The sequence below is a fragment of the Mirounga leonina genome, unplaced genomic scaffold, assembly GCF_011800145.1.
Source record: "Mirounga leonina isolate KUSES-001 unplaced genomic scaffold, KU_Mleo_1.0 Mir_101609, whole genome shotgun sequence".
Lineage (NCBI taxonomy): Eukaryota > Metazoa > Chordata > Mammalia > Carnivora > Phocidae > Mirounga > Mirounga leonina.
This window is the reverse complement of record NW_023270164.1, coordinates 3,695,951-3,716,081: the sequence shown is the minus strand read 5'-3', so window position 1 is coordinate 3,716,081 and position 20,131 is coordinate 3,695,951. Positions and strand designations below refer to the sequence as shown.

Below are 20,131 nucleotides of genomic sequence, written 5' to 3'. Positions count from 1 at the left end.
GCTTCTTTCTTACACTGAGCTGTGGAGAGTCTGTTCTGCCAGTCTCTGGGTCATTTTTTGGGTTGTTTTCATGAATATGGGTGTTATCATCTAGGCGTATCCATAGGATGAGGTGAGTCTAGGATCCCCCTAATCTGCCATCTTCCCCAGAACTGTTGCCTTTCTTTTGATGTCAAATCCAAACTATTATCACCAAGACCTATCTCAAGGAGCTTACTGCCTTTTTTTTTTTTTTCTAGATGTTTTATGGTTTTAGGTCATATTTTCAAGTCTTTAATCCATTTCATTTTATTTTTGTATATGGTGTAAGATAGTAGTCCAGTTTTCCCAAGATCATTTATTGACGAGATTGCCCTTTCCCCACTATACTCTTGGCTCCATTGTCATAAATTTGACCATATATGTATGAGTTTATTTCTGGGCTCTGTAGTCTATTCCATTGATCTATGTGTTTTTATGCCAATACCATACTGTTTTGTGTACTATAGCTTTGTAGTATAATTTAAAATCAGGAAGCATGATACCTCCAGCTTTATTCTCAAAATTGCTTTGGGTTTTGTACTTCTGTACAAATTTTAGCATTGTTTGATCTATTTCTATGAAAAATGTCTTTGGAATTTTGATAGGGATTTCATTGAATCTGTAGATTGCTTTGGATAGTATGGACATGTTCTCAATATACTTCCAGTTCACAAAGATGGACTAAACTTTCCATTTGTTTGGGTGTCTTTTTCAGTTTCTTTCATCAATGTCTTATGGTTTTCAGTGTAGAAGTTTTCACTTCCTTGGTTAAACTCATTCCTAATTATTGTAGTCTTTTTGACACACTTGTAAGTGGGATGGTTTTCTTAATTTCTCTTTCTGATAGCTTGTTACTAGTGTATAAAAAGGCAAAAGATTTTTGTATGTTTATTTTGTGTCCTGTAACTTCACTGAGTTTGTTTATTCTAACAGTATTTTGGTGGAGTCCTTAGGGTTTTCCATATGTAATATGTCTCTACAAATAATAAGTTTTACTTCCTTTCTAATTTGGGTGGCTTTTATTTCTTCTTGTCTAATTGCTCTGGGTAGGACTTCCAGTACTATGTTTAATGAAAGTAGTGAGAATGGGCATCCTTGTCTTGTTCCTGATCTTAGAGGAAAAACTCTAAGCTTTTCACCATTGAGTATGATGTTTGCTGTGGGCTTTTCATATATGGCTTTTATTATTTGGAGGTTTGTTTCCTCTATACCCACTTTGTTGAGAGTTTTTATCATAAATATATGTTGAATTTTGTCAAAAGCTTTTTCTGCATCTATTGAGATGATCATGTAATTTTTATCCTTCATTTTGTTAACATGTTATTCACATTGATTAGCAGATGTGGAATCATCTTTGCATCCTGGAATAAATCCCACTTAATGGTGGTGTGTGATTCTTCTAATGTATTGTTGAAATAGGCTTGCTAATGTTTTGTTGAAGATTTTTGAATCTGTGTTCATCAGGGATATTAGCCTGTTCTTTTCTTTTCTTACGGTATCCTTATCTGGTTTTGGTATAAGGGAAATGCTCGCTTCATAAAATAAGTTTAGAAGTGTTCCCTCCTGGTTTTTTTTTTTTTTTTTGGTAAGAGTTTGAGAAGGATTTGTAATTTTCTTTGAATGTTTGGGAGAATTCACCAGTGAAGCTGTGAAGTCCTGGTCTTCTGTTTGTTGAGAGGTTTTTGATTACCAATTCAGTATCCTTACTAGTAAGTAATTGGTCTGTTCAGATTTTCTGTTTCTTCATGATTCAATCTTTGAAGGTTGTATGTTTCTAGGAATTTATCCACTTCTAGGTTGTCAAATTTCTTGCTGTGTAATTGTTCATGGTAGTCTCTCATTATCCTTTGTATTTCTGGGCTATCAGTTGTAATATCTCCTCTTACATTTCTCATTTTGACTCTTTTTTTCTTTGTGAATCTAGCTACAGGTTTGTCAATTTTATCTCATCAAGGAAGCAACTCCATTCATTGATCTTTTCTAGTGTCTATTTCATCTATTTCCACTCTGATCTTATTTCCTTTCTTCTAACTTCAGGCTTTTTCTTTTTCTAGATCCTTGACATGTAAAGTTAGGTTGTTTTAGAGATTTTTCTTGCTTCTTGAGATAGGCATTTATCACTATGGACTTCTCTCATAGGAATGCTTTTGCTGCATCATGTAATTTTTGGTATGTTGTATTTCCATTTTCATTTGTCTCAGGATATTTTTTGTGATTTATCTTTTGTTGACCCATTGTTTGTTCAGTAGCATGTTTAATCTTCATATATTAACGGATTTTCTAGTTTTCTTATAATTGATTTCTGATTTCATACCTCTGTGGTCAGAAAAGATACTTGATATGATTTCAGTCTTCTTAAATATATTAAAACTTGTTTTATGGCCTAACATATGATCTATCCTGGAGAATGTTCCATGTGCCCTTGAGAAGAATGTATTCTGTTGCTTTTGTATGGAATGTTCTATATACCTGTGAAATCCATCTGATCTAACCTGTTGTTTAAGGCCAATGTCTCTTTATTAATTTTCTGTCTGGATGATCTATGCATTTTCATAAGTGGGGGTGTTAAAGTGCCCTATTGTACTGCTATCGATTTCTCTCTTTAGGTCTGTGAACAGAACACATATTATATCTTATTGTTGGATTGATCCCTTTATCATTATATGACACCCTTCTTTGTCTCTTATTAGAATGTTTGTTTTAAAGTATTTTATATGATATAAGTATACTTACCACGGCTTACTTTTGGTTACCATTTGCATGGGATATCTTTTCTCAACCCTTCACTGTCAGTTTGTGTGTATCCTTACATCTGAAGTGAGTCTCTTGTAGGAAGCATATACATAAGTCTTGTGTTTTGTTTTGTTTTTTTATCCATTCAGCTACTTGATGTCCTCTGATGGGAGAATTTAATACATTTAAAGTCATTATTGGCAGATACGTACTTATTGTCATTTTCTTAATTTCTGGCGGTTTTGTACTATCCACATTCCTTTCTTCATCTCTCGCTCTTTCATTTGTGGTTTGAGGACTTTAGTATTATGCTTAGATTTCTTATTATATTTTATTTCTACTGTAGGTTTTTGTTTTGTGGTTACCATGAGGCTTACATCTAACAACTTATATTTATAACCGTCTATTTGAAGTTGATTAGAACTTAAGTTTGAGTGCATTCTAAAGCCCTGCATTTGTACTCTCTCCCCTTACATTTTGTTTTTAATGTCATAATGCACATCTTTTATCTTGTGTATCCCTTAATATATTTAGTACTCTTGTCTTTAAACCTTCATACTAGCTTTATGTGATCAATCCACTAATTTTACTATATATTTACCTTTACCAGTGAGTCTTTTGTAGTTTTTTGTTATGAATTATCGCCCTTTCATTTCACCTTAAAGAAGTCCCTTTAACAGTTTTTGTAAGGCTGGTTTAGTGGTGATGAACTCCTTTAACTTTTCTTGTCTGTAAAAATCTTTTATCTCTCTTTCAAAATTCTGCATGATAACTTTTACTGGGTAGTCTTCTTGGTTGGGAGTTTTTTTTTTCTTTCAGCACTTTGAATGTATTGTGCCACTCTCTCTGGCCTGGAAAGTTTCTGCTGAAAAATCTGAAGGGGGCTCATGGGAGTTCCCTTGCACTTAACGAAATATTTCTCTTTTGCTGCTTTAAGATTCTCTCCTTGACTTTAACATTTGAAATTTTAATTATGCTCTGTCTCAATATGTGGGTCTCTTTGGCTTGCTCTTATTTGCACTCTCTGTTCTTCCTGGATCTAGATGGATGCCTGTTTCCTTCCTCAGATTATAGATCATTTTACGCTTTACTTCATCAAATAAGTTTTCTGCCCCTTTCTCTCTCTCCACCTTCTGGGTCCCCTACAAGGTGAATGTTACTACAATTGATGTTGTCCCATAAGTCATTAAGCTATCTTTACTGTTTAGATTCTTTTTTCCTTTTTATTGCTGTGATTGTGTTCCACTGCCCTGTGTTCGAGTTCACTGATCCTCCTGCTTCATCTGGTCTGTTATTAAACCACTCTTGTATATATATATATTTTTTTATCTGTGGGTTGAAGTTGTTACTGTGTTTATTCATTCTTCTCCCCAAGTTCAGTGAGCATCTTTATGACCATTACTTTGAACTGTTTATCAGGTAAAATACATATTTCCATCATTTCATTGAATTTTTTTTATAAAATTGACTTACCAGTTATTAAGAATCTACTATATGCCATTGCCACACTTCCTTTTCTCTGGGTCTTTTCTCCCCAGGTATATTTAGATATAATTCACCTACATCGTTGTATGAGTTTAAGGTGAACAGCATAATGGTTTGACTTATTGTGATCATTTCACAATATATGTAAGTTGAGCTAGCATCCATCAGCTCATGTATGTATATACAATAAAAATGGAGAGGAAAAAAAAAATTTTTTCCTTGTGATGTGAACTCTCAGGTTGTACTCTCTTGACAACTTCCATATATATCCTACAGCAGTGCTAACTGTGCTCATTGTGCTGCACATTATATCCCTAGTATGTATTTATTTTGTAACCGGAAATTTCTACCTTTTGACCACCTTTCTCCAATTCCCCCAACTCCCCCTCCCCCCAACTCCCACCCCTGGTAACCACAAATCCGAAGATAGCTTTTTCTATGAGTTTGGGTTTTTTTTTTTGCATGTCACATATAACTGAGATCATACATTATTTGTCCTTTTTTAAATTTAATTTTATTATGTTAGTCCCCATACAGTACATCATTAGTTTTCGATATAGTGTTCCATGATTCATTGTTTTTGTATAACACCCAGTGCTCTATGCAATACATGCCCTCCTTAATACCCATCACCGGGCTAGACCATCCCCCTACCCCCCTCCTCTCTAAAACCCTCAGTTTGTTTCTCAGAGTCCATAGTCTCTCATGGTTCGTCTCACCCTCCCTTTTCCCCCCCTTCGTTTTTCTCTTCCTTCTCCTAATGTCCTCCATGCTATTCCTTATGTTCCACAAATAAGTGAAACCATATGATCATTGACTTTCTCTGCTTGACTTATTTCACTCAGCGTAATCTCCTCCAGTCCCATCCATGTTGTTGTATAAGTTGGGTATTCATCCTTTCTGATGGCCGAGTAATATTCCATTGTATATATGACCACATCATCTTTATCCATTTGTCTGTTGAAGGGCATCTCAGCTCTTTCCACAGTTTGGCTATTGCGGACATTGCTGCTATGAACATTGGGGTGCATATGGCCCTTCTTTTCACTATGTCTGTGTCTTTGGGGTAAATACCCAGTAGTGCAATTGCTGGGTCATAGGGTAGCTTTATTTTTACTTTTTTGAGGCACCTCCACACTGTTTTCCGAAGTGGCTGTACCAACTTGAATTCCCACCAGCAGTGTAAGAGGGTTCCCCTTTCTCTCCAACCTCTCCAACATTGGTTGTTTCTTGACTTGTCAGTTTTTGCCATTCTAACTGGTGTAAGGTGGTATCTCAGTGTGGTTTTGATTTTAATTTCCCTGATGGCTAATGATGATGAACATTTTTTCATGTGTCTGTTAGCCATTTGTATGTCTTCTTTTGAAAAGTGTCTGTTCGGGCGCCTGGGTGGCTCAGTTGGTTAAGCGACTGCCTTCGGCTCAGGTCATGATCCTGGAGTCCTGAGATCGAGTCCCGCATCGGGCTCCCTGCTCGGCAGGGAGTCTGCTTCTCCCTCTGACCCTCCCCCATCTCATGTGCTCTCTCTCTCTCATTCTCTCTGTCTCAAATAAATAAAATCTTTAAAAAAAAAAGTTCATGTCTTCTGCCCAATTTTTGACTTGATTATTTCTTTTATGGGTGTTGAGTTTGATAAGTTCTTTATAGATCTTGGATATCAGCCCTTTGTCTGTAGTGTCCTTTGTAAATATCTTCTCCCATTCTGCGGGTTGCCTCCTTGTTTTGTTGACTGTTTCCTTTGCTGTGAGGAAGCTTTTCATCTTGATGAAATCCCAAAAGTTCATTTTTGCTTTTGTTTCATTAGCCTTTGGAAATGGATCTTGAAAGAAGTTGCTGTGGCCGATGTCAAAGAGGTTACTGCCTATGTTCTCCTCTAGGATTTTGATGTATTCCTGTCTCACATTGAGGTCTTTCATCCACTTTGAGTTTATCTTTGTGTGTGGTGTTAGAGAATGGTCGAGTTTCATTTATCTATATATAGCTGTCCAATTTTCCCAGCACCATTTGTTGAAGACACTGTCTTTTTTCCCTTGCATATTTTTTCCTGCTTTGTCAAAGATTATTTGACCGTAGAGTTGAGGGTCCATATCTGGGCTCTCTATTCTGTTCCATTGGTCTATATGTCTGTTTTTGTGCCAGTACCATGCTGTCTTGTTGATCATGGCTTTGTACTATAGCTTGAAATCAGGCAGCATGATGCCCCCAGCTTTGTTTTTCTTTTTCAACATTTCCTTGGCGATTCAGGGTCTTTTCTGACTCCATACAAATTTTAGGATTGTTTGTTCCAGCACTTGGAAAAATGTCATTGGAATTTTGATTGGGATGGCATTGGAAGGTATAGATAGCTCTGGGCAGCATAGACATTTTAACAATGTTTATTCTTCCAATCCATGAGCATGGGATGTTTTTCCATCTTGTTGTGTCATCTTCAATTTCTTTCATGAGTGTTCTGTAGCTCCTAGAATATAGATCGTTTACCTCTTTGGTTAGGTTTATTCCGAGGTATCTTATGGTTTTTGGTGCTATTGTAAATGGAACCGATTCTCTAATTTCTCTTTCTATAGTTGCATTGTTAGTGTATAAGAAAGCAGCTGATTTCTGTGCATTGATTTTGTATCCTGCCACATTACTGAATTGCTGGATGAGTTCTAGTAATTTGGGGGTGGAGTCTTTTGGATTTTCCACATAAAGTATCCTGTCATCTGCGAAAAGAGAGAGTTTGACTTCTTCTTTGCCAATCTGAATACCTTTTATTTCTTTTTGTTGTCTGATTGCTGTTGCTAGGACTTCTAGTACTATGTTGAACAATAGTGGCGAGAGTGGGCATCCTTGTCATGTTCCTGATCTTAAGGGAAAGGCTCTGAGCTTTTCTCCATTGAGGATGATATTCACTGTGGGTTTTTTATAGATGAATTTTATGAACTTGAGGAATGTTCCCTCTATCCCTATACTCTGAAGGGTTTTAATCAGGAAAGGATTCTGTATTTTGTCAAATTCTTTTTCTGCATCAATTGAGAGGACCACATGGTTCTTCTCTCTCCTCTTATTAGTGTGTTCTATCAATCATATTAATTGATTTGCAAATGTTGAACCACCCTTGCACCCCAGGGATAAATCCCACTTGGTCATGGTGGATGATCCTTTTAATGTATTGTTGGATCCTATTAGCTAGGATTTTGTTGAGGGTTTTGGAATCCATATTCATCAGGGATATCGGTCTGAAATTCTCCTTTTTGATGGTGTCTTTGCCTGGTTTGGGGATTAAGGTAATGCTGGCCTCATAGAATGAGTCTGGAAGCTTTCCTTCTGTTTCTGTTTTTTGAAACAGCTTCAGGAGAATAGGTATTATTTCTTCTTTGAATGTTTGGTAGAATTCCCCAGGGAATCCATCAGGCCCTGGACTCTTGTTTTTTGGGAGGTTTTTGATCACTGCTTCAATCTCGTTACTGGTTATTGGCCTATTCAGGTTGTCCATTTCTTCCTGTTTCAGTCTTGGCAGCTTATAGGTTTCCAGGAAGGCATCCATTTCTTCCAGGTTGCTCAATTTATTGGCATATAGTTGTTGATAATAATTTCTAATAATTGTTTCTATTTCCTTGGTGTTAGTCGTGATCTCTCCCCTTTCGTTCATAATTTTATTAATTTGGGTCCTTTCTCTTTTCTTTTGGATAAGTCTGGCCAGTGGTTTATCGATCTTATTCTTTTAAAGAACAGCTTCTAGTTTCATTGATCTGATCTACTGTGTTTCTGGTTTCTAATTCATTGATCTCTGCTCTAATCTTAATTATTTCTCTTCTAATGTGTGGCTTGGGCATTGTTTGTTGCTTTTTCTCCAGTTCTTTAAGGTGTAAAGTTAGTTGGTGAATTTGGGATTTTTCTATTTTTTGAGTAAGGATTGGATGGCTATGTATTTCCCCCTTAGGACTGCCTTTGCAGTATCCCATGTGTTTTGGACCGATGTGTTTTCGTTCTCATTGGTTTCCATGAATTGTTTAAAATCTTCTTTGATTTCCTGGTTGACCCAAACATTCTTGGGCAGAGTGGTCTTTAGCTTCCACGTGTTTGAATTTCTTCCAAATTTTGTCTTGTGATTGAGTTCCAGTTTTAATGCATTATGGTCTGAGAATATGGAGGGAATAATCTCAATCTTTTGGTATTGGTTGAGACCTGATTTGTGACGCAATATGTGGTCTATTCTGGAGAAAGTTCCATGTGCGCTCGAAGAATGAGTATTCTGTTGTTTTAGGGTGGAATGTTCTGTAGATATCTATGAGGTCCATTTGGTGCAGTGTGTCATTCAAAGCTCTTGTTTCTTTGTTGATTTTCGATCTGTCTTTTGCTGAGAGTGGAGTATTGAGGTCTCTCACAATTAACGTATTGTTATCAATATGACTCTAGTTTGGTTAACAGTTGGCTTATGTAGATGGCTGCTCCCATGTTGGGGGCATAGATATTTACAATTGTTAGATCTTCTTGTTGGATAGACCCTTTCAGAATGATACAGTGTCCTTCTGTGTATCTAACTACAGTTGTTAGCTTAAAATCTAAATTGTCTGGGGCGCCTGGGTGGCTCAGTTGGTTAAGCGACTGCCTTTGGCTCAGGTCATGATCCTGGAATCCCTGGATCGAGTCCCGCATCGGGCTCCCTGCTCGGCAGGGAGTCTGCTTCTCCCTCTGACCCTCCTCCCTCTCATGTGCTTGCTCTCTCTCATTCTCTCTCTCTCAAATAAATAAATAAATAAATCTTTAAAAAAAAATCTAAATTGTCTGGTATAAGAATTGCTACCCCAGCTTTCTTTTGAGGTCCGTTGGCATGGAAGATGGAACTTCATCCCTTCACTTTCAGTCTGGATGTATCTTTAAGTTCAAAATGAGTCTCTTGTAGACAGCCTATGGATGGGTCCTGTCTTTTTATCTTCAACCCTGTGCTGTTTTATGGGAGCATTTAGGCTGTTCACGTTGAGAGTGATTATTGAAAGATATGAATTTATTGTCATCATGTTGCCTGTGAAGTCCTTGTTTCTATAGATTGTCTCTGTAAATTTCTGTTCTATATCACTCTTGGGGTCTTTCTCATTTTATAGAACCCCCTTTAATATTTCTTGTAGCACCGGCTTAGTGGTCACATATTCTTTCAGTTTCTGCTGGTCTTGGAAGCTCTGCATCTCTCCATCCATTTTAAATGACAGCCTTGCCAGATAAAGTATTCTTGGCTGCATGTTCTTCTCATTTAGTACCCTGAGTAGGTCTTGCAAGGCCTTTCTTGCTTGCCAGGTTTCTGTGGATAGGTCTGACGTTATTCTGATGTTCTTCCCTTGTATGTAAGGAATCTTTTCCCCTAACTGCCCTTAAGATGGTTTCCTTGGTTCTAAGATTTGTGAGTTTTACTATTACATGCTGGGGCGTTGTTTTGTTTTCCTTGATCTTGGAAGGGGTCCTCTCTGCCTCTAGGACACGAATGTTTGTTTCATTCCCCAGATTAGGGAAGTTCTCGGCTATGATTTGCTCAAATATATCTTTTAGTCTTCTCTCTCTCTCTCTCTCTCCACCCCCTCAGGGATCCCAATAATTCTGACATTGGTACGTTTCATGGCATCACTTATTTCTCTAATTCTGTTTTCATGGATTTCGAGCTGTTTCTCCCAGGCTTACTCTTTTTCCTTCTTTTCTATCAATTGGTCTTCTAAATCACTAATTTGTTCTTCTGCCTCGTTTACCCTAGCCGTTAGAGTATCTAGATTAGATTGGATCTCATTGATAGTATTTTTAAATTCTGCCAGTTCAGCCTTCACTTCTGTCCTTAGAGACTCTATGTTGCCATTAATCGATTTCTCCATTCTAGCAATCATCTTCATAACTGTTACCCTGAAGTTCATTTCTGAAGTCCATTTCCGACATCTTGGTTATATCTGTATCCATTTGTAAAGCTGTGGCAGAAGTCAGTCTCTGAGTCTTTCCTATTTTGGGGGTTTCTCCTCCTAGTCATTCTGTTGAGGGGTGGTTGAGGGAATGTACAGAGTCCAAATTATTGACCACAACCCAAGCAAGATGCACCTGTTTTGTAGGGACCTCAGGGTTGTCGGCCAGCCTGTCTTCTGGGGGAGGGGCCTGCTGCACTGTTACTCAGACAACCCTGTTTGGGCAGAGTTGCCCTGCCCCTCTGTGGGGGGGATGGGCTCAGTGAAAACCGGTTTTTTGAGGCTTTTGTTCTCTGGCAGCTTTCCCTGGCAGCTTTCTGAGTCTCTTCAGAGAGAGCAGAAGAGACCATTTCCAACCCTCTGCCTCAGAGCAGAGAGATCGCAGTCTGTTCCTCAGTGAGCTCTCCAGGCCATGCTATCTCCGTTTCTTTCTGTGCCACCAAAACTGCAGCGTCCTGGGTTGTGCGCCCCTCAGCTTCTAGGTCCAGGCACTTCTCTGCCCTTTGTGCCTCCAAAACCGCCAGCCACCCTCAGTTCACACGCACGGCCCCGCCACTCCAGGTTTCAGTCTGGGGGGCTGCCCTAAAGTCATTTCCCCTCCACTACCGTTCTGTGAGTCTGTGTCCCGTCCCCCTGCCCACCGGCAGTACAGGAACCCGAGGTTCCCTCCCCCTTCCGTTTATCTTCCGATATGTGCCTGTGGAATCATGGCTCCCCGCTTCATACCTCAAAACCTACCACCTGCAATATTTTGTTTGTAGAGATCCAGATATATCTTCTTACATCTCAGGCTGATTTCATGGGTGTTCAGAGTGGTCTTGTATATATCTAGCTCAATTCAGGGGACCAGTTGGAGTAGGGTCCCCTATTCCTCCACCATCTTTTTTGCAGCCCCCTGAAATTTTTCTGTCTTTTTCTAACTTATTTCACTTAGAATAGTACCCTCAAAGTCCATTCATGGTGTTGCAAATGGCCAGGTTTTATTCCCTTTTGGCTGAGTAATATTTCATGGTTCACATCACATTTTCTTTATCCATTCATCCATCAATGGACACTGAAGTTGTTTCTGTATCTTAGCTCTTGTAAATAATTCTGCAATGAACACTCTTCAAGTTAGTGTTTTTGTTTTCTTTGGATAAATATCCAGAAGTGGAATTACTGTATCATATGGAGGTTCTATTTTCAATGTGGGGGGTAACCTCCATACTACTTTCCATGATGACTTCACCAATTTACATTCCCACCAGCTGTGCACAAGAGTTCCCTTTTCTCCACATCCTTACCAGGATTTGGTATTATTATTTTGCTGATGACATTCTAACAGGAGTGAGGATATCTCTTTATGGTTTTGATTTGCATTTCCCTGATGAGTAGTGATGTTGAGCATCTTTTCATGGACCTATTGACTTTTTGTGTATCTTATTTAGAGACATTTCTATTCTGATATTTCTCATTTCTTTATTTTGTTAATCACCATACATTACATCATTAGTTTTTGATGTAGTGTTCCATGATTCATTGTTTGCGTAAAACTCCCAGTGCTCCATTCAATACGTGCCCTCTTTAATACCTATCACCAGGCTAACCCATCCCCCCACCCCTCCCCTCTAGAACCCACAGTTTGTTTCTCAGAGTCCATAGTCTCTCATGGTTCATCTCCTCCTCCGATTCCCCCCCCTTCATTTTTCCCTTCCTACTATTTTCTTCTTTTCTAACATATAATGATTTATTTGTTTCAGAGGTATAGGTCTGTGATTCAACAGTCTTACACAATTCACAGCGCTCACCATAGCACATACCCTCCCCAATGTCTATCACCTAGCCACCCCATCCCTCCCTCCCCCCCACCACTCCAGCAACCCTCAGTTTTGTTTCCTGAGATTAAGAATTCCTCATATCAGTGAGATCATATGATACATGTCTTTCTCTGATTGACTTACTTCACTCAGCATAATACCCTCCAGTTCCATCCACGTCGTTGCAAATGGCAAGATTTCATTCCTTTTGATGGCTGCGTAATATTCCATTGTATATATATACCACATCTTCTTTATCCATTCATCTGTCAATGGACATCTTGGCTCTTTCCATAGTTTGGCTATTGTGGACATTGCTGCTATAAACATTGGGGTGCACGTACCCCTTCAGATCCGTACACTTTTATCTTTGGGGTAAATACCCAGTAGTGCAATTGTTAGGTCGTAGGGTAGCTCTATTTTCAACTTTTTGAGGAACCTCCATACTGTTTTCCAGAGTGGCTGCACCAGCTTGCATTCCCACCAACTGTGTAGGAGGGTTCCCCTCTCTCCACATCCCCGCCAACATCTGTTGTTTCCTGACTTGTTAATTTTAGCCATTCTGACTGGTGTGAGGTGGTATCTCATTGAGATTTTGATTCGGATTTCCCTAATGCCAAGCAATGTTGAGCGCTTTTTCATGTGTCTGTTGGCCATTTGGATGTTTTCTTTGGAAAGATGTCTGTTCATGTCTTCTGCCCATTTCTTGATTGGATATTTCTCATTTTTAATTAGATTATTTGTGGGGGGGTTTCTTTTGTTTTGTCTTTGCTATTGAGTTATAAGAGGTTTTTTAAATATATTTTGGATTGTAAACCTTTACTAGATATATGGCTTACAAATATTTTTCTCATTCTGTAGGGTGTCTTTTCACTTTTTTTTTTTTTTTAATTGTTTCTATTGCTGTGTAGAAACTTTTGTTTGGTGTAGTCCCACTTGTTTTTTATTTTGTTGCTTGTGCTTTAGGTGCATATGCAAATCAGTGCCAAGACCCATGTCAAGGAGCTTTTTCCTTAATTTTCCTCCTAGGAATTTCATGTTTCAGGTCTTTTGTTGACGTCTGCAATCCATTTTTCAAGTGGTATAAGATAGGGGTCTAATTTAATTCTTTTACATGTGAATATTCAGTTTTCCCAGCACCATTTACTGATGAGACTGTCTTTTCTCCATTGAGTATTCTTGTATCCCTTGTCAAATATTAGTTGACTGCATTTCCTTAGGTTTAATTCTGGACTCTCAAGTCTGTTTCATTGATCTGTGTGTCTGTTTTTTTTTTTTTTTAAGATTTATTTATTCATAAGAGAGAGACAGAGAAGGCAGAGGGAGAAGCAGGCTCCCTGCTGAGCAGGGAGCCCAATGTGGGACTCAGTCCCAGGACCCTGGGATCATGACCTGAGTCGAAGGCAGACGCTTAACCATCTGAGCCACCCAGGCGCCCATGTGTCTGTTTTTATACCAGTAGCACACTCTTTTGATTCTATAGCTGCTTTGTATTATAGTTTGAAATCAGGAAGTGTAATGGTTTCCATTTTATTCTTCTCAGGATTGCTGTGGATATTTGGGGTCTTTTGTGGTTCCATATAAATTTTAGGATTTTTATTCTACTTCTGTAAAAAAGAAAATACCATTGCAATTTTGATAGATTGTATTGAATCTATAGATGGCTGGTAGTATGCCCATTTAAACAATATTAATTCTTTTAATCTACAAACAGGATACCTTTTCATTTAATTGTGTTTTCTTTGATTTCTTTGGTCAGTGCCTTATAGTTCTGTGTAGAGATCTTTCACCACCTTGGTTAAGTTTATTTCTATGCATTTTACTGTTTTTGGTGCTGCTGTAAATGGGATTGTTTTCTTCTTTTTCAGATAATTCACTGTATATAGAAATGCTGCTAGTTTTTGAAGGTTAATTTTGTATACTGTAACTTTATTGAATACATTGATTATATCTCACAGTTTTCTCGTGGAGTCTTTAGAATTTCTTATATATAAGATGTCACCTGCAAATAGAGAAAATTTCACTTCTGTTGCCTTTTATTTCTTTCCCTTGCCTGATTGCTTTGGTAAGGTCTTCCAGTACCAGTTGAATATAAGTGGTGAGAATGGAAAATTTTTGCATTTGTATTCTTCAGGGATGTTGGTTAATAGTTTTCTTTTCTGGTAGTATCCTTTTCTGGCTGTGGTTTCAGGGTAATGGTGGCCTCATAAAATGATTTTGGAAGTATTCTCTCCTTTTCAGCTTTTTGGAAGAATTTGAGAAGGATTGGTCTTTAAATATTTGGTAAAACTCACCAGTGAAGCCATCTTGTCCTGGGCATTTTTTTGTTAGGAGGTTTTTGATTACTGATTCAGTCTTCTTACTAGTAATTAGACTATTCACATTTTAAAAAAGATTTTATTTATTTATTAGAGAGAGACAGAGCATGAGCGGAGTGAGGGGTTGAGAGAAGCAGGCACTCTGCTGAGCAGGGTGCCCGACATGGGTCTCAATCCTGGGACTCCAGGATCATGACCTGAGCCGAAGGTGGATGCTTAACTGACTGAGACATCCAGGCGCCCAGATTTTTTTTACTTTTTCTTAATTTAGTATTGGTAGTTTGTAGGTTTCTAAGAAGTTTTCCATTTCTGCTAGGTTGTCCAGTTTTTGGCATGTACTTGTTCATAGTAGCCTCTTGTGATTATTTATATTTCTGTGGTATCAGTTGTAATATCTCCTTTTTCATTTATAATTTTGTTGATTTGGATCCTTTTTTTTCCTTGGTCAGTCTAGTTAAGGTGTGTCAATTTTGTTTATCTTTCAAGGAACCAAATCTTAGTTTGGTTATTTTTTTGTCTATTGTTTTCCTGATCTATATTTAGTGTATTCCTACTCTAATCTTATTTCCTTCTTTCTGCTAACTTTTGGCTCAGTTTGTTTTCTTTTTCTAGTTCCTTAAGGCATGAAATTAGGTTGTTTATTTGGGAAATTTCTTCTTAATATAGGCTTTTATTGCTATGAACTTCCCTCTCAGAACTGCTTTTGCTGTATCCCATATGTTTTGATATATTGTGTTTTCATTTTCATTTGTCTCAAGATACTTTTTTATATCCCCTTTGATTTCTTCTCCAATACAATGGCTATTCAGGGGAGTGTTTGATTTCCATGTATTTGGGTGTTTCTACTTTCCTCTTGTTACTGATTTCTAGTTTTATACCATTATGTGAAAAGAAGATACTTGGTAGGATTTTATTCTTATTGAATTGGCTAAGACTTGTTTTGTGGCCTAATATATGGTCTTTCCTAGAAAATATTCCATGAGTATTTGAAGAATGTGTACTCTGCTCTTCTCAGAGTGTTCTTTATATGTCATTTAGGTCCATTTGGTCTATAGTATTGTTCAAATCCACTGTTTCCTTATTGGTTATCTTTGGAGAATAGATGATCTCTCCATTGTTGACAGAGGGATATTAAAGACCCCAACCATTATTGTATTGCTGTTTATTTGTCCTTTTAGCTCTGTTTTGGCTTTATGTATTTAGTTGCTCTGATGTTGGGAACATAAATATTTTCAATTTTTCTATCTTCCCGATGTATTGATCCCTTTATCATTATATAATGACCTTTTTTGTCTCTTTCTTTTAAGATTTTATTTATTTGAGACAGAGGGCGTGTATGAGTATAGGGGGAGGGAGAGAGGGAGAGAAAGAAGCAGACACACTGTGGAGCAGGGAGCTGGACACGAGGCTCAATCCCAGGACCCTGAGATCATTGACCTGAGCTGAAGATGGACACTTAACTGACTGAGCCACCCAGGCACCCCTTGTCTCCTTTTACCATTTTTAGATTAAAGTGTTTTGTATGATACAAGTATAGTTACTTCTACTTTTTGTGGTTGCCATTTACTTGAAATATCCTTTTTCATTCACACACTCAGTCTATATGTGTCTTTAAGGCTAATGTGAGTCTCTTGTAGGCAGCATATAGTTGGATCTTTAAAAAAAAAAAAAAAAAATCCACGGGTGCCTGGGTGGCTCAGTTGGTTAAGCGACTGCCTTCGGCTCAGGTCATGATCCTGGAGTCCTGGGATCAAGTCCCGCATCGGGCTCCCTGCTCAGAGGGGAGTCTGCTTCTCCCTCAGACCCTCCCCCCCTCATGTGCTCTTTCTCTCATTCAGTCTCTCAAATAAAATCTTTAAAAAAAAAAAAAAAATCCACGTATTCTGTCCTTTGGAGAATTTAATGTGTTTACATTTAGAGTAATTATTGATAAGAATGTACCTTCTATTTTGTTGTTTTTTATTGTTTTATAGCTCTATTGTTCTGTCTTGCTGTCTTTTTGTGTGTGTGTTTGATGTCTTATGGTTTCAATATGCTTTGACGTCTTCATGTTCTTTTGTATAATTAGTACAGGTTTTTCCCTTGTGGTTACCGTGAGACTGACATACAATATCTTAAAATCGTAACACTGTTTTAAACCAATATCAACTTACCTTCAATAGAATTCCTAAGCTTTATACTTGTACTTCTCCCTCTCACATTTTAGGTTATTGATGTTACAGTTCACACATTTTTATATTGTGTAACTAATAACAGATGATTGTAGTTTGTTATTTTTACTCCATTTGTTTTTTAACTTTAAAACGAGAGCTGTAAGTGAATTAAGCATCATCTTTATCATATTACAGAATCCAATTTTGATCATATATTTACCATCAACAGTGACTTTTACATTGTCGCCTTATGTTTTTATGATGTCAGCTAGTATTCTTTTATTTCCACTTAATGAACTCTGTTGAGCATTTCTTATAATGTAGGTCTAGTGGAGATCAATTCCCTCAACTTTGGTTTGCTCAGAAAAGTCTTTATCTCCCCATTTCTGAAGGACCACTTCACCTGGTATATTATGGTTGGCTGACAGTTTTTTTTTCTTTCAATATTTTGAATATGCCATCCCATTATCTTATGGCCTGAAAAATTTCTGTTAAAAAATCCACTAATAGTCTTATGAGTTTCCCTTGTATGTAACTTCTCTCTTTTCTTTTGCTATTTTTAAAATTATTGCTCTTTGACTTTTGACAATTCAATTATGATGTGTCTCAGTACAGCCCTATTGGAGATCATTTGGGCATCTTTGATCTGGATGTCTATTTCTCTTTCCAGGTTTGGGAAGTTTTCAGCCATTATTGTTTTAAATATATTTTCTGCCCCTTTCTCCCTTTTTTTCCCTCCTTCTGAAATTCCCATAATGTGAATATTGTTTCCTTTCATTCTGTCCCATAAGTCCTTTAGGCCTTATTCCTTTACATTCTTTATTCTTTTTTTCTCCTCTGACTGGGTAGTTTAAAATGCTGCATCTGCCAGGTTCCTGATTTTTTTTTTTTTTTTTTTTTTTTCCTTCTGCATGGCCAAGACTGCTTTTGATGCTCTGTATAGAATTGTTCAGTTGAGTTACTGTATGCGTTAACTCTGGGATTTTTATTTTATTAATTTTTTTTTAAGAATTTATTTATTTGAGAGAGAGAATGAGAGACAGCATGAGAGGGAGGAGGGTCAGAGGGAGAAGCAGACTCCCCGCTGAGCGGGACTCGATCCCGGGACTCCAGGATCATGACCTGAGCTGAAGGCAGTCGCTCAACCAACTGAGCCACCCAGGCACTCCTGGGATTTTTTTTTTTAATTTATTAAAAGATTTTATTTATCTGACAGAGCATAAGCAGGGGAAATGGCAGAGGGAGAGGGGGAGTGAGAAGCAGGCTCCCCACTGAGTCAGGAGTCCGATGAGGGGCACAATCCCAGTTACCCTGGGATCATGACCTGAGCCAAGGGCAGATGCTTAATGGACTGAGTCACCCAGGCACCCCTGTTTTTTTCTAATTGTTTCTATTTTGAACTCATCTTGTTCATACATTGCTTTCCTAATTTTGTCTAGTTGTCTATGCATTCCTGTAGTTCACTAAATTTAGAATTATTCTGAATTTCTGACCATTCATAGATTTCCATTTCTGTAGCATCAGTTATTAGAGCTTTATTAGTTCCCTTTGGTGGTGTTCTTGATTGGTTTCCTTTGGTGTTTTTTCATGATCCTTGATTCCTTGTGTTGGTATCTACACATTCGAGTAAGTGTTCTCTTCCAGACTTTGCAGGTTCACTCTGGCTGAAACAGTTCTCAGCAATCAGCTCAGTTTTGGTTTTTTGGACATGTCTGCCGGTAGTGTCTTTGGACATGTGGGGCCTGCTCTTAGTTGCCTTGCCCCAAGATAGCGCCTGTTTGGGTTCTAAGGCCGGTGGTCGGGGGTGGGGTGTGTGTGCCCCTCCTGAGAATAGCTGGATAAGACTGCTGGCTTGCTTCCTTATCCAAGTGAAGCTGTAGGATGGGCTGGATTCTCGAGTCCGGCTTAGTAGGCAGGACTGGCTACTATACTCAGCAGGAGGTGGAGCTATGACTTTGCCTCCCTGCTCTGGTGGGGTGGCACGATGGAAACCAGGGCCTGCACAGCTCCCTGTTCGTGGACCTGAATGAGGCAAGAGTGTGCGCTGAATATCATGGTCAGGTGAGGCTACCGGTTTTGCTCTACAGACAGGGAAAGTGATAGGCTGTGCCCTCTGTTCAAGTGCCCCTCTAAGCAGGGCTGTTACATAGGCCACCCAGCATCCCTTGTGCTGTGGGAAGGTGCCCCGGTTGGGCAGTCGGGAGGCTGTGCTCAGCAATAAGTGGGGCGACAGATGAGTGGGTGAAGCATTAGTTTCCCTGCTTGGGCTCAGTGGGAGCAGCAGCTCCAAGGCCACTAATGCTCTTCATTTTTGGTCTTGAGTCAAGTCGACCCAAGCTTCACGTTCATGTCCCAACAGGACTACTGTGTTCACTCTGGTAGCAATCAGCTCTGCCCACCTACCTCCCAGCTTGGGAGTGGCTGCGTTAGGTAGTGCCCTGGTGTTCTTACCAATCTTCCCTGTCAGAGGGAGGGGGCTGGGTGGAAGCCATATTCCATAGCTGGTGGGGCCATGACTCATGCTCCTGCCTGGGCAGGACTGGAAGAGTTCACTTACGGCAACTCCCACATTTTCCCAAATAGGCTTTCTGGTCAGGAGTGGCTGTGAGTCTTGATCCATAGTGGGTAGGGCAATGCGTTAATTCCCCTGCCTGGGCTAGCCGAGAAAACCTCCAGAGAGCGAGGGTGCAAAGACAGTGTCCCCTGGCCCATGTTCCCTGAGAGCAAGTCTGCAGGCCCCTAGATGTGTGCCAAGCCTGAAGTCTGCCCCTTTGGCCAAAGATCCAGGCCAAACAAACAGGCCTCTTTCACAGAAATACTGGGGTTGAGCTTCAGTCGGCTGTCTAGTGCCCTGGGGTGGGGGGCAGGGGAGCCTGCCAAGAACTGTCTGATTGTTACAGTCCCATAAGCCCTCCCAGCCACCAGAGCCAGGCCACCAAGGGGCATTTTGTGAGTGGCAGCTACAAAAATCAGGACACCAGACACCATCCAAGGTCTCTGCAAAGGTTCACAGTCTGCCCTTCGATGTGTATTTAATGAGAAGCCTGCCCTTCAGGCCGCCCCTATGATGATAAGCTCACAGGCCTCTTTCACATAAAGACTGAGCTCCCGGGTCTGTTACCTCGTGCTGTGCCCTGAGGGTGGTGGCTATTTAAGAACCCTCTCTCCTTTGGTTACGGGCCTGCAGGACTGCTAGTGTAAGCGCGACCGGACGCCACAGCCAGGTGATAGTGAGGTGTTCCTGGCGGCAGCCATAAAAATCAAGTTCCCAGACAAGGGAATGAGCTCCTTTCTGGAAGATACCAGTGAGGTGGAATGAGGAAGAGTTAGAGCACAGACAGCATCCACTGGTCGCCAGTCCCCGAGAGTATCTCTGGAGGCCCCTAGATGGATGCCAAACCAAAAGGCTGCCCCTCAGGCCAGACCTCCTGGACAAGCAGATAGGTCCCATTCTCAGAGAGGATGCTGGGAGGGGCACCTGGGTGGCTCAGTCGGTTCAGTGTCCGCCTTCGGCTCAGGTCATGGTCCTGAGGTCCTGGGATCGAGCCCCATGTTGGGCTTCCTGCTCGGCGGGGGAGTCTGCTTCTCCCTCTGCCTCTGCCCCTCCCCCCACTTATGTACTCGCTCCCTCTCTTGCTCGCTCGCTCTCAAATAAATAAAATCTTAAAAAAAAAAAAAAATGCTGCTGGCGTTTCAGTCTTCCATCT

The 20,131-nt window shown here is 39.6% G+C and overlaps 1 protein-coding gene across 3 annotated transcripts in view; it reads left to right on the top strand.

Annotated features, from left to right (window-relative positions):
- Positions 1-20,131, top strand: part of SRPX (sushi repeat containing protein X-linked) — a 117,225-nt gene that overhangs the window by 78,833 nt on the left and 18,261 nt on the right. The window lies entirely within an intron of this gene.